This window comes from Protopterus annectens, chromosome 7.part0 (assembly GCF_019279795.1).
Source record: "Protopterus annectens isolate FY-2018-M chromosome 7.part0, PAN1.0, whole genome shotgun sequence".
NCBI classification, from domain to species: domain Eukaryota; kingdom Metazoa; phylum Chordata; order Ceratodontiformes; family Protopteridae; genus Protopterus; species Protopterus annectens.
Genome location: NC_056739.1, coordinates 1,439,973,952 through 1,439,989,417, shown reverse-complemented (window position 1 = coordinate 1,439,989,417; position 15,466 = coordinate 1,439,973,952).

Below are 15,466 nucleotides of genomic sequence, written 5' to 3'. Positions count from 1 at the left end.
CAAAACAAGCCACCCTAATGGAATACACAGATGATTCCACTCCTATTTTCACATCTGACAACATGGTACACATTCAAAAAAAGTACTTAGGAAGCTTTAACAGCCACTGAAATATGGCTATGTAACTCACAACTCACACTCAACCCCAAAAAGAATAAACTGCTACTTTTTTCCACATATCCAACTTATATGTATAAACAAAATTGAAAATCTTCTCTCTTGATAATACAAACATTGAAGTCACTTTCTCATAGCACACTATTGGGGTGATAAATAGATGATAATCTTACATTCGACCTGCATATAAAAAATTGCATAAGAAAAACTCATAAAAACTAGGGATGTATTACAGAGCCAAAAACTTTCTCACCGACACAACTAAAACTACACTTGCTACTACTTATCTCCTCCCCACTCTTCTTTATGGAGCTCCCATCCTTACTAACCTCCAGGCTTCACAAAAATTAAAACTTCAACAATGCTATAACAAAGTTGCTAAATTTGCAGCAAATACCTCTTTAAGAACCAACCACTGTATAGCACTGAACGGCATAAACTGATTAGAACTGCCTCATTAACTAACATCTAACAGTTTCTTACCACCTATAAAATTATCAAGCATCCTTCTGCCTGAGTAGCATTAAAAACATTCGACACAACTATGTTCCCAGTTTGTCACTGTGATCAAAAACTTCTGTGTGCATATCTAGCAAATCTGCTGTGGCTTGTCTGTACTCATACAAGGTTGCTAGGCCTAGAACTCCTTATCTTTATCTATCAGGCCTATACCCACCCTCCCACCTTTCAAAATCACTCCAAAAGACTCCCAGGTTAAAATCTGGCACTGTTCTTGCTCAAAACCAGGATAAACTATATCCTTAAATGTGAAAAAGTGCCTTTTTATTAATTATGCCACCTCCTTACACCCCTTCTTCATTTAATTCCTTACTGCTATCAAATTCTCTTCCCTGACTTTCTCTCTAAATATATCATATGTCTGTTTTTCCCTCACTATGTATTGCAATTCTTGTTTGTACTAGACTAATTTACCTTTAATTTCTCTACAAACTGCCTAAAATTTCTCTAAATATTAAATGATTATCATATAACTCGTATTGATTCTTAACCAGTGTTTTTATATTATGTCTAATTTGTATTTTTGAAAATTGTAAAATTATTGTTCTTAAAATGTTTTGTGATAATTTGGAGCTTTTCTCTCTGGTCCTCTGCTGAAAACGGGCTTCTACTCAGTCAGACTTTCCTGGTAATCAAATGTCAATAAATAAGTAAACAAATAAATAAATCTGATCTTTATCTGATGGACTGCTGGACATGAAAGCTTATGAGGTTAAATCTTGGAATTTAATGTTGCTCTTCTGTGTTCCTGATTGTTTTTTTTTCTGATGATTTTTCAGTAGAGGAAACTTGTTGTCTAATTTTTCAGGCTGACATACAGACATAGACACGTAAACAGATGTGTGCAAGCACACACACACACACACACACACACACACACACACACACACACACACACACACACACACACACACACACACACACACACACACACACGTCGACATATGCATGCACACATACAAACACACATATTAGCATGGGCCCAAACATTCATAAACAGGAACACACATAAACACTTACATACACCCATTCACACATGCATACATACAACTTCTAACATAGGCATTAGATGTGCTTATTTTGTTTCTCAATGATCTGCTAAGAACCTGAGCTGCATTAATTTACACTCTTACTTTGAATGGGTGTTCCTTCGTTGAAGGTTGTGCATTAGGCCCGGCAAGCCAGCACGTAAAAATCTACTGCCAATCATTAGCGGACCAGAGTTCCGCTGTGGCGACTCCTCACCAGGAAAAGCCGAAAGACACAACAACAACTTTTTAAAATGTCTGCTATAGAGTGGAAAGAAGCAATCTACTTTTTGTTTCGCCTTTCAAAAGAAGGTTGTCACTAAAGCACACTACCTTGTATCAGTAACCTATTACTTCCTGGCTAACACTTACTTTTAGTCCAAAACCTTGAGCAGCTGTACTGTTATATGTTATACCTAAGATAATCATTGATATCACCCCATTTCCTTCTGAAAGATAGAATGTGTCCAGAATGCTATTCAAAATATTAATGTGGGAGATTCAGAAGAAGAGCTAGATGGCAGTAAGTCAGATAATCATGTATAATTCAACCCTATTTATAGATCACTCCAGCTGCTAAGTTTAAGTGGCTATAGTGAAGACCATCTGGTAGCCACACTTTCCAGATAAAGATAAGTAATGTTTCTATGAGCAATTCACTCAGTATATTGATGTATTGTAATTAAAGAGGGGATATGCTCTGAGGTATCAGTGTAGTGATGCTGGTTCGTTGTAGTGGTTATACATAGAAGTCAAAGTCATGGCTGAAAATCTAAATTAAGGAAATAAGCTTCAGAGGATTGAGCAGTAAAGACACTCAATCACGTCTTAATCTAAGAAATTATCAACTGTATTGCTTACAGCACAATTTAGAAGAGAAACTGTAACTGATTCAAATTCAGGTTCGGGCTATTCATTATAACAATAACTCTTGCATTGAGTTTTGAAATGGGACAAGGCACAGAACAGACACCCTTGTAGTGCATGCTGCTTGTCTGGAGAAACTGATATAATGAGCTCTATTTTAAGAAAATTAAGAAAATGTGCCACTTTATATACGAACAGCAGATAGAAGGAGATTTTTACACTGTGCTAAAGTGTGGGCAACCATGAGCAAAAGGGAGAGGTGATAGCTCAATAGGAGGACAGGAAACAGGGATATTGTAAAGACCCAGCCAGCAATAGCATACTAAATTCCACAAGCAGAAGAGATGTAGAACAATAAAGAGTGTAAATGAATGAATGATCATTCCAGTGTATGTTTTAACTGGTTATTGAATCTCTGTGATAAAATAACATTTCAGTATACTGCATTCCATTAAAAACAGAGAGATTCACTTACAGTACCAGCATTTCCCATATAAAAATACAGGGTGCTAAAGTGAAGAGAATTTCTCAATGGATTTGCTAGAAAGATGCAATGCTTAAAACCTAATATACATATATAGTTTGTACATGGTTTTGGGCTGTCAAATCAACAGTGTCTAACACACCTAGGGCCAATTTTCACACCATCATGTGGCAAGCCTTGATGAGGGTATATATAGTTTACTATCACTTGACAGATTTGTAGTTGACTTAATTGTTGTTTTCTTTCACACAGTATATCCATGTCTAGAAAAGAAGAGATTATAAAGCCTTACACTACACACTGCATCATCTTTGTATTTGCCTGGTATAGCAGTATTCAGAATCACTAATTACTACGGAAATATCTGAATTCTACCAATGACTCTCCTGGCCTGTGTTTTTTCTTCACATTTTAAACACAGTATTATAATTATATTCTACTTCACCTACAAAACAGTACTAAATTAGATTTTTAAACAGATACAAATTGGGTATATACAGGGACTGTTCACTATGTCTCTCTTTCTTCCAGTGTTGTTAGATTTCCTAACTCGGGACCTTCACAGTAAACATGTTCTTTGATACTGGAGTTATGACTCTAATAGTCTGATACAAGAACCTGTAAATGACACAACACAATAAATCACTGTAAGCACACAGAGACACAACACATTTATTGAAAGAATGAAGAGTTACAAATGTGGGATTCCCAGTTCACAAAATCTTAAAATATGATGATCGATAAAATGTAAGAGTGACATAAACAATTTGTTAAGAAAAATATCACACACTTTCATCCATATCCGGCATGATGTTTACTGATGAAGATGATATACCATAGAAAAATAAAAACAGCTAAGGTGGCATGGCAGAATAGTGATGATTGTTAAGACCCTTCTAAAAAAAGGAACAGACCAATCTAGTTTTACATTAAAACTCAACAAATAAATATTTCATTTGAAAACAATAGAACAGAAATAGGATCACAATTTAATACTAGGCCAGCTGTCTTTAGGGCCAATTTAAGCCTAGCTAATTTCCTTCAAAGGTGAGAACTAGACCCTGTACCTTGTGTCTGTGAGGTACACACATTAACCATTATACCAACCCAATATTCTGAGTTCTATACAAACATAACATTTTTCATATTCAGTAGGTGACAGAGAATAGTGACAGCTGCAGATTTTTTGTTTAAAAAAACAGTGTCTAGCTTATACTTTGGCACTATGAGAAAAATCAGCATAATTATTTTTATATACTCTTCCTTCAGCGAGAAAATAGTAGTCCAGTCATAATCTCTAATCCAGGTGGAAGTCTAGTCTGAGCCTTCAATCCAGACATCTTACATTTGCTTCCCAGTAAGAATTCAGCGAACAGTCATATGCCCTCTGCATGCTTTGAAGTGTCCTGGATCATTAAGAGTGCTTCTGACCAGGTAGATGATTACATGAAGAAATAGGCTGCAAGCGCAGGATTCTGCATACATTACATAAATGAATATCTCAGAATAGCACAGGTAAAACTGCTGTTGATTAGTTAGAGTGGACAGGTTAGACTCAGTCAAGAACTAAACTCATAAGAGCAAAGAGAAAATAGCATACAATCTAAACTTAGTATACATTATCTGATATGAGTATACATTTCAATGACAAGAAACTGCATTAACTGTTAGCACTATGTTCAAATATAGAAATAATATGGTATGAAAATGCTGCAAAAATACTGATAATTAAAAAAATTAATTTAGATAGAACTTCTATAATAGATACATCAACAGAGAAATGTCTGTTTATGTAACCTAGTGGCGTACATTATGTAGTTAGCCCATTATCCCTCATTTCTGAAACAAGTGCAACTGTTTTCATGGAAAAAGACGCTCTTCTAATTTGCTTTTGAAACTGTTTAATGTTTCCAAACTGCATATGTGTTTTAGTAATTGTTTCAAGCAGCAAGGACTCTCATAGAACATTTTCTGTATTCTGTTGAAAAAGGAGGTCTGTAAAACATTAGTATGTCTCTATAAGGATTTCACAGGAGATAGTTTGTGACTTATTTAAAAGTCTTGGGTATAAAGGAGAACAGTTCTGCAGTTTGAAAATTTTGAAATTAAGGGAACTGAATTCAGAATTAATTTATGAACAGAGCAGGTTGGTGATTGTTTATCCTATGGGTTTTTATACACAGGATAAAATAAATTTCATTTTAGGAAGACACGTGGTTTATTCACTATTAAATTTTCCGTTCTTGTAACTTTTGCAAATAAATAAATAAAAAAAAAAGCTTTGGGAAATATATGGGAGAGATGAGTATCTGATCTTCCACCAGTGTGCAAAGGAATAAAAAAAAAGCAAACTTATGAATAATTTTACTGTAGGTATAGAAGATTAGAAAATGGAAATCATGGGAGATGCAAACTATAAAAATATCCCTATTCAGTATATAACTACAAAACATTCCACCCAACTTTGCAAGCACACAAAAAAGTGGAAAAAATAATGGACACTGTCCAGGATGGGGTTAACAAACAACCAGACATCAAGTGGGCAGTTCCCTCCTTCTAGATGTTAAAATACCAGACAAAATCAGAACCAGCTGGTGTTCCATTAAAGGTGAGAGACAAAACGAACAGCAGGGTTTAGCTGCTGTCTCACTGCAGCAGTAAAATTAGAGCAGCTCCTCATCAGAAAATAAGAATATTTCTAATAGAATCTTTCATTTTTAATGAAATTGTACAGAGCAAACTTGTACAACTCAGAAAAATGAAAATGCTTTAACAACAACTAAGGCACATAGAATACAAACCTTTTGAGTCTGTTCCTTTCTTTTTGGTAAACCAGTAGAAACATCTGTCTTTAATGGTAAGCCAAAAGCCTCCAATATCTTCAATAAAGAGATTAATTAGAAATGGAGTGAAACAAGTCTACCCTAAAACACAGACTTCTGCAAATTAAACTGCTTACCTAAGGCAAATAACAGATTACTACCACACACATGTTGTATTTCTTGCTGTTAATTCCCCTCATCCAAAAAAGAACCATCCATTGCTTTAATCTGCTCTGAGAATGATGGCTGCACACGTCAGCTGCATAAGACAGTCACACTGCAATAATGAGCTTCTACATATGTGCTAGCCTCAAACCCCCTTCCTCGGTAACTTGAACTATAACCAGGACTGTCTTTAATGTAGCCTTGCTTCATTCCATCCTCTGCAGCAATCAAAGTTTGATGCAATACACTGAACTCAAAAGTGCACTAACTTCCCAATTTCACTAGTTCTACCCTTAGCCAATCAAATGTACCTTACTGACAATCAAGAATCACTAAGGATTTACTCCTACACTGTTAATATGCATGGGTAAACTTACTTACATACAAGCACCTCCCAAGAGGAGAGGCAGTTTGCAAAAGATGCCCATTTACATTTGGGGTGATAAGAGGGTATATTTGACCCACCGAGGTGGGTGTTTAAATTATGTGAAGATTTATTTGCATTTGATAAGAAGAGTAGCATGCTGATCGAAATTAACCATTTTAGGCTCTGCCAAGGGGGGAAAACAAAGATGAATATAGTGATTAAGTCTAGATACACAGTAAACATTCAAGATATTATCACATTTACAACAAAACAAAAACTACTAACAGCTCTAGAGTCTTACTGCATTGTTGGGGATCAATTCCATGACCTTTATAACTGGCTCCTCAATACTAAGCTCAAAATTAACATCACCAAAACAAATGTCATTCAATTTTCTACCACAAAGAACATGGCATTGCTACCTCCCTTAGTCTCAATTGATTTAAAAGTAAACATTACACCAATATGTAATACTGCAAAAATACCTTGTTGTAATACTAAACCCCTTACTATACTTCAGTATTCACATAGATAAGATTGCCACCAATGTCTTGGCATGACTGACACTGTGGACCAGATTCAGTAAAACCTACACTAAGTGTACATTGCTCCAAGTGAACAGACAACACAGACATAACTCACACCTTTTTCCTCCTAATTTTAGTTTTCCTACTGGTATTCTTGCAGCTTTAAAGATTGACAGGGATTCATAAAGATTACCACAAAGTGTAGACGACATGTACACTTAGTGCAATCTTTCTGAGTGACTAGAAAACACAAAAAGTGTGATAAGAATGTTATTGAATATATATTGTTGTTAAAGAAAACACAAAGATTAATGCACGTAAGGTTCAAGTAAGGCACCCTTTATTACTTGCAGCAAGGAGACAAAGCATGTAGATATAAGGTTTGTCTGATTTTCCATAGTTCAGCATGCTGTTTTTATACAGTTCTTTGCACGTACACAGGAAGATGTTATCAGATTTACTGCTGACATGGTCAGATAATTGCTGTCTTGCAAAGACATGTTTGAGAAAAACAACCTGGCCTTGGGCTAATTTCAGCCCTTCCTGGTTTCTCATAAATCTTCAGCAGTCCAGTTCTGATATGATAAATTTGCCTAGAGTCAAGGTACGACCCTGGTCTCAATACACATCCTGCTGATTATGGTAGAATTTCAGGCGTCAATTGTTCTCTTATCAAAGTCTCCAGCAGCTGCACATATTTACACAGAATAAGCAGAATAAATGTATTAACTCTTTTTAACCCTTAATGCATCTATGCCTGTACATTGCAGTTATACATTTTCTTAACATTTCCCCCATTTTAATACTTTATTTTACCTTCAAAACAAGCATAAACAGTTTTTCTTTCCATAACCATTTCCTACTTAGGATTTGCAGTTAAAGAGTCATTCAGGTCAAGCTTGTGAAAGTATTTTTTTTCAGTTTTGAGCAGTTTTTCAAATTTAACATTCTGGTATAAAGTTTCTGAAACTGAAGCGTTTATGATATTTTTAACTAGTCTTTTCATACAGGGGATGCAGCAGCATCCACACACCATCATTTGGGCTTCCCCTACACAGATGGCAATCAGAATGTTCATCAGGACGCTGCCCCAACCCCCGAACCACATCTGAAAAAAGTCCGTCAATGGATTTGGTCCTGGTTTGGTCATAGCCGACACTTGCTGAATTATTTCAAGATGGCTGTCTATCTCGTGTTTGTTGTCAGGAATAAACGAACAGCACTTCTCCTGGATTAAAGCGCACGTACCTCCTTTCACCGCTAGGGTGAAGTCGAGAGCCATGCGATTTTGAAGCACCACTGTTCTCATGGCTGTAAGTTCGTTGGTCACCAATTCTAGGGTGGAAAAGGTCGCATTACTCATTGTTTTGAGAAGTTTAGATAGCTTTCTCAGCTCCCAGATCGATTTTACTGCTCCATATGCTGGTATTATGCCTGCCCAAGATATGACTTCATTACCCAGATCCATGTGCGACAGTCCTTTGTCACTCACATGGCCTAAATCATGATGGTATATTCAGGATGCATCGATTTGTCCCACTTGATTAGCAGGCTTCTTGATTTCTCAGACATTCCGAATTTTCCCCTGAGGTAAGACTGCTGTGTGTCGTATGGCCGGAACCATGTATCCCAAAAAACAGCTACCGGACCAGTTTTCAGGTAGCCATTTATACGCTTTTCTTCCACACACAAAATAGCAATTTTTTACGGCAGTAATACTGGTGGGGCCAAAGCGTCTTCCTTCATCTTTCAGTCCCTGAAATACCTTCCAATATATGACTTTCAGATATTCTGTGTAATTAACAGTAGTATTCTTTAACATTTGCTTTACCATTGAGAAATCTGTCACACATCTGGTTTTCATGTAGTTGTGGAGAATCGTAACGTTGCAGTTACTTTTTTCTACTGTTATGTTACCGGTCTTTTGAAAACATATAATTCCTTTTCGGTGGTCAAACAGTTGCAGTGCTATCTTGTCCTTTGATGTCATTTCTTTAGTTTCCTTTGATAAACTTTCCCAGGTCTCATTAGCCTTTAGGGGAACAGAAGTCAGCAGCAATCCCCCATGTGCTATTGGTAGGGCTGTGCAGACCCAGCAATTCGATATATTGAAAGTTTTAGCATACACGTATTTGATTGCCTGGTAAGTATTGAAATTTGGGTGCCACTCTGCACGCTTACTTAGTTCTACTTGTGCAGCAGAGAAGAGGAATGGCCATAACAAAAAGAATACTGTTACCATGATGGTCAATAGGATGGTCATGCAATATTTCTGCGGAAATGGTTGTTCTGTATTGCCCCTATCTTCTCCATTCTTCCCAAAGGGATGGAAATCAGTCTTCATTTTTGGGGTTCTGTCGATCTTACTCTCTTCCCTAATAGGACCTTCAGCACTGATGGTTGCTTCACTGGGGTTGAGATGAGCCAGTTTCTATTGATTTGACCCCCCTTTGTAGCCAGACTTTGTGCTTTGGGTCCCGGTGGAGAGGTAAGATACTTACCCAACTCAAATTCTTTTACTAGCTTGCAGTGTGTCAGATGGATCCACGAAGCCCGTTCTGTGATCTTAACTGCAGTTGGTGTTGACAGAAGTACCTGGTAGAGCCCTTCCCACTTTGGTGATGCCCAGTTTTTTCTTTTCACAATCTTGATCCACACCCAGTCTTCTGGCGTCACTGCTACTTCTGGTGTCCTAGTTTGTTCTGAACCTGAAACAGAATTAGACTGCAACAGATGTTTAGAATTTAACAGTTTTTCATGTATTCAGCTAATGTAAAATCAGCTTCCTGACTTAGGGACATGAGAGGTTTCCACTGGGGTGTATAATATGCTCTCCCATACAACTTTTCATATGGGGTCAGGCCCTTTACTGAGGGAACTGTTCTCATGTTTAATAGTGCTAGGGGCAAACAATACAGCCAGGTTTTCCCAGTTTCAGCTATCAATTTCCTCAGTTTGCTTTTTAGTATAACATTATGCCTTTTAACCAGCCCTGCAGACTGCGGATGATAAGCGCAATGATTTTTTAGAGAAATACCAAAAAATGTACTCAGCTGCTGTATGGTTTGATTTACAAAGTGCGTGCCATTGTCACTATAGATTCTCTCCGGAATATCGAACCTAGGAATAATTTCCTTAACAAGTACCTTTGTTACTGTAGCTGCATCTGGATTTTTGGTTGGAAAAGCTTTCACCCACCTGGAGAACATATCTATAATGACAAGGCAGTACTTCTTGTTTTCACATTTGTTTAGTTCTATAAAATCCATACAGATAGTGTAAAATGGATATGGAGGTGTGGGAAAGCTCCCTTGCTTAGGCTTTATTGCCCCTTGTGCATGATGTTTGTTACAAATCTGACACATCAAACAAAAAATTTTTAGAATAGTTTGTAAATCCGTATGTTGTGAACACCTGGTTCACCAGCTGTATCACCCCCCTGTTGAGGCTCAACAATGCTGCATAATGGAACAAATTAGAGGGTAATATCGGTTTTCCTTTTTAGAGATGTACAGCCCCTTTTCGAGGATTGCTCTTCATTTTATTCTTCGCTGTTTTTCTGCTTGCATAGTGAGTGTCTGCATTGTTTTCAACATATCTAAATTCAAAGTTTCAGAGAGTTGTAATTTCTCATTCAAAAGAAACACCTTTGTAGCTGCTTGTTTTGCAGCTGCATCAGCTTTCGCATTACCTTTTGAAATCCTATCTTGTTGCTTGGTGTGAGCTGCACATTTGCAAATGGCCACCTTCTTGGGTAACTGAATAGATACTAAAAGATCTAGAATTAACTGTGCATGATTTATAGGTTTGCCACTAGATGTTATTATTCCCCAGTTTTTCCACTGTTGTGCAAACACATGTACAGTGGAGAAAGCATACTGGCTATTAGTAAAAATATTTACGCATTTACCCTTTGCTAAGGTACATGCCCATGTCAGGGCAATCAATTCTGCTGCCTGTGTAGATAAATGATGCGGTAAAGATTTAGCTTCTATAATGTCAGTATCAGAGACTATTGCATATTCTACTAGGTTCTGTCCTGCAGGGCCCCTTTTGCACGAGCCATCCACGTAGTATGTCACCTCATCATTATCCAAGGGGACATCCGTGAGATCTTTCCTAGGTAATGTCTTTTGCTTGATTATCTGCAGGCAGCGATGCAGTATGCCATCTGCAGGGGTTGGGAGCAGAGTAGAAGGGTTCAAAGTCATGCATTGTTCAATTGTCATATGAGGTTGGCTTAACAATATATTCATGCAGGAGAGATGCCTAGATGGGGAAAGATATGCCACTTTCTTTTGTAACAAGATAATCGCGACTGCATGGGGTACCCTCAAAGTGAGAGGGTGAAACAAGACTACTGAGGCCGAAGCCTGCACTGCCATCGCTGCCGCAACTACTGCCTGTACACAGTGGGGTAAGGACCGTGCCACCAGGTCCAATTGTGATGAATAGTAAGCAATGGGATGTTGCTTATTCCCATGTTGTTGTGTTAGTACTGATATCGTATAACCCTGTTTGCAATCTACAGTCTGGAAAAAACGTTTATGATAATTTGGCAATCCCAGAACTAGAGAGGATGTTATTAATTGTTTCAGTTTACAAAAAGCAAGTTTTGCCTCTGATGTCCATTGTAACAAATCCTGCGCTGCCATCAGAGTCTTATATATGAGGTCAGTTAAGGGTGCAGATTCCAAGGCATAGTTTGGAATCCAGCTTCGACAGAAATTTGTCGTTTCCAAGAAGGACATTATTTCCTTCTTGGTGGTAGGCTTTGGTGCCTGCAAGATTGCCACTTTTCTGTCCTCATCTAAAGTTCTACCTCCCTTGGATATTACATATCCCAAGTACTTTACATGTTTTTTTTCCACAGCTGCAGTTTGTCCTTGTTTACTTTAAGTCCCTCAGCAGTTAAAAATTGTAGAAGTGCTACGGTATTTTTTTTGCAATCCTGCAGGGTGGGAGCCGCTAACAAAATGTCATTAACATAAAGTAAGACCTGACTACCCTTTGGCAGATTAAACCTTGCCAAGTTGCTTGACATTTTTTGCGAGAATATTGTAGGGCTTTCACAATATCCCTGTGGCAGTCGCATGTATGTGTATTTTTTCCCTGAAATGTGAATGCAAACAAATATTGGCTATTTGGGTGTATTGGTATTGAAAAGAATGCATTACTGATATCTACCACATAAAATTACTTATGCTCAGGTTTTAAATCATTTAACAGGATGTGTGGATCTGGCACTATAGGTGCCCTTGGTATTACGGCATCATTTACAGCTTGTAAATCCTGGACCATACGCCACTCTCCATTGGCTTTTTTAACTGGAAATAAAGGTGTATTACACAGGGAATTGGAAGATTCCACTAGCACCCCTCCCTTAAGTAATGCTGTTATGATGGGTTTTATTCCTGCCTTTGCATCTTTTTTTAAGGGATACTGTCTCTTTTGTGGTCTAAACGCTGACTTTGGTGTGATACTAACTGGTCCTGCCATACGGATAAGTCTTACATCTGATTTTCCTGCTGACCAGAGGGTCTCTGGTATACCCCGCAAGGCTTTTTCTTCTGTCAACAGGAGTACCCATCAGCTATCTTTGCAAGACTGCAAATGTGCAGCTGGGTTAGCTTGAGTTACCCAATTTAATTTTTGTACTTGTATTTCCTGTCTTGACAGTTCCAGTTCTGTTTGTTTTTCCCATCTTGTGACTTTTTCCCCTAGGTCTGCCCACCGTATGTTTTTATTTTTGGTCAAGCTAACATGTAGTAGTCGATTGCATTTATAAAGTGTCAAAGACTCCTGGGGCAGTGAACAGCTGGCTACACTATTTCCTTCTGTGTCCCAGTATAAGTTTCTTAGTACCAATCTGTTTGTACGATGCTTAAATAATTCTTTTTCATACTCATTATCAGGTACTGGTGTGTTACAAAAATACAAGGTACAATGCAGCAGGTGCTGTTTATCAATGTCCAGGGAGGCAAACTTACTGACGGCTATGTTCATCAGTTCTTTGGTCACAGTCCCTGGACCAGTTGTAACCAGGTCCTGACTGTACCAATAAAACATTTCGCCCCCTGATTGAACCATAAAGGTGTCAGTTCGTTGCTGCGCTTCCATGCCCTACATAGTTGGAACCACCACTATGCCAAATAACTGCATGAGATCCCTGCCTAAGAGATTCACTGGGCATTTTGCAGAAACCACAATCTTACTTCTTTGTGTCAATCCTGAAACAGGATCTGTTATTGTGATCTTGCGGGAGAGGGGCTTCCGATACAGCTGCTCATTAGCTGCTTTGACCAATATGTAATAGGACGACTCTGAGTTTTCAGGCAATTTGGAGGGGTGTATCAGGGTCCGTGATGCCCCTGAGTCACACAAAAATTTAACCTCACTGCCTTCTACCAAAAGTGTAACTTCTGGTTTTGTATCTGCTAAATAGAGCTCCAAGCTCAATAAAGCCAAGTCTAGTATTTCATTTTCTTCTGTATCGTCATTAATTTTCTTTACTTTTTCTATTTTCCTTTTCACGTCCTTGTTTGTCCTTTCTGTACTGGTTCCTTTCAGTGATTCCTGACTATCATATAGTCAGTCCTTACCTTCCTTGTCTTTCATTGTAACCTTCTTATTTTTCCTGCAATCCCTTGCTAAATGTTCCTTTTTACCGCATTTAAAACATTCTCCCCTTTTCTTGCGTCCTTCAAAGTCTTTTGATTGCTGATCAGATTGCCTACCTCCTTGTGCATTTTTCTTGCCCTTTCTCCCGGGATGCACTACATAAACTTTTGCTCCATCTTCTACGGAGAATACTTGAGTTTTCTTTTTCTTTTTGCTATTAAAATGCCTTTCAGCATGTCTAGCATATTCACGTAGTGAGTGTAATCTGCTCGTTCGATGGTCGACCATGTGTTTCGTAATGAAACTGCTTATAGGTGTACTACTGCCTTTTAAAAATGCATTTTTCAACTGCTGCTCATATGGGGAATCTTGTTTTTGGTCTTCGGGAACCTGCATCCCACAGTGGTTATTAAGACATTCTAGCAGCCTAGCAAAATATCGGTCTACTGATTCACCCTTCTGCTGGACACACTGATTAATGCAAGTCCAGTCTGCCCTAGGTTTCCATTTCTTAGAGATGTGGTCTGTAAGTCCCTTCACTTTAGTGTTTAATTCTGCACTGCTATGTGGAAGAGGTTTTTGTGCAGCTTCACGAGGACTCCAGATGCCACAAATCATGTACCAATCTGGTCCTACGATCTGTCGGACTACTTTTTCTATTTCTTCCCCATTTAAGTTATAACGTAGCCTCATTTCTTGTAAATCTTCTGAAAATTTTCTGAAATTAAGTTTCAGGTGGGGAATCCCTTCTGTAGCTTTCCGGATATTTTCTGGAGCCCAAGGTCTATATACTAGGATAGTTGGAGTCTGATCCTCCTGTCCTGCCTGAGGGTTCGGAACTTCTATGAGTGAGCATATTTCTTTTTCTACAGGTCATGTATCCCTAACTACCTGCCATAATTTAGAGCCTTCTTCTTGATTATTTGCCTTTGTTTGGGACCTAGTATCGATGGGATCCCTAACTTTAGCTAATTTCAGTTTTAAGCTGTCTCCAGTGAGTATAGGGTATAATGGGGGTGGATCAACCTGTCCACTTGCTCCGTACTCTGGTAAAGGAGGGGGAGGCAGAGGTGCTGATGCCATTACCAAGTTATTATCTTCCTTATCTAAAAACATTGCCTTTGAATCTTTGTTCTTTTCGTCTCTGCGGTTTGCTTCCTCCAGCCACCTGTGTGCCTGAGGAATTCCTAGCTGTCGTTGCTTTTTCACTTGACCCTTAGAATCGATTTTAAGTTGCTTGATAAGTTTGATAAGTGAGGACTTTTCTAATTTCCCATCAAATTCATACTTAATTACCCATTTTGAAAAATATCTAACGTCTGCACGCTGTGACTGCATGTATTTTGCATCTTCTGTCAATGGTGGGTTTCCAGGTGTCTTTGCACAATTATTACCCATTTTTCCCTATTTTTGTTTGCTACATAGACTGTACAGAAAATATTATCTGATGCCTTCAAATTTGTACGTGTACCACGGATTTTGTTATAGTCTCTTCAGAATGACTGTCTAAAGCCTACTGATCTGTTTCACCTCATCTATGACAAGACTATACTTTTAATATTCCTGACTGTAAGAAAATACAATCTGACAGAAACAATACACATCTAATCCCTGATCTTGAAATGGAAAAAGTAGATTTACCTTAGCTGAGCCCACGTGATTGATCGCTGATTCACAGAAAACCCGTCCTTCAGTCGCAGATCAGAAGGTGACTAGCCTCTTTTGACAACAATTCAGATGGAGGTCTTTATGCTGTAGAAGAACCAATATGGTTTCTTCCCCATATGGTTTCAGCCACCAGGCCGTCTGATCCAAGGTGAAGAGAGGGTTCCAGCTTGAAGGACCAATCTGTTAAAGAAAACACAAAGATCAATGCACGTAAGGTTGAAGTAAGGCACCCTTTATTACTTGCAGCAAGGAGACAAAGCATGTAGATACAAGGTTTGTCT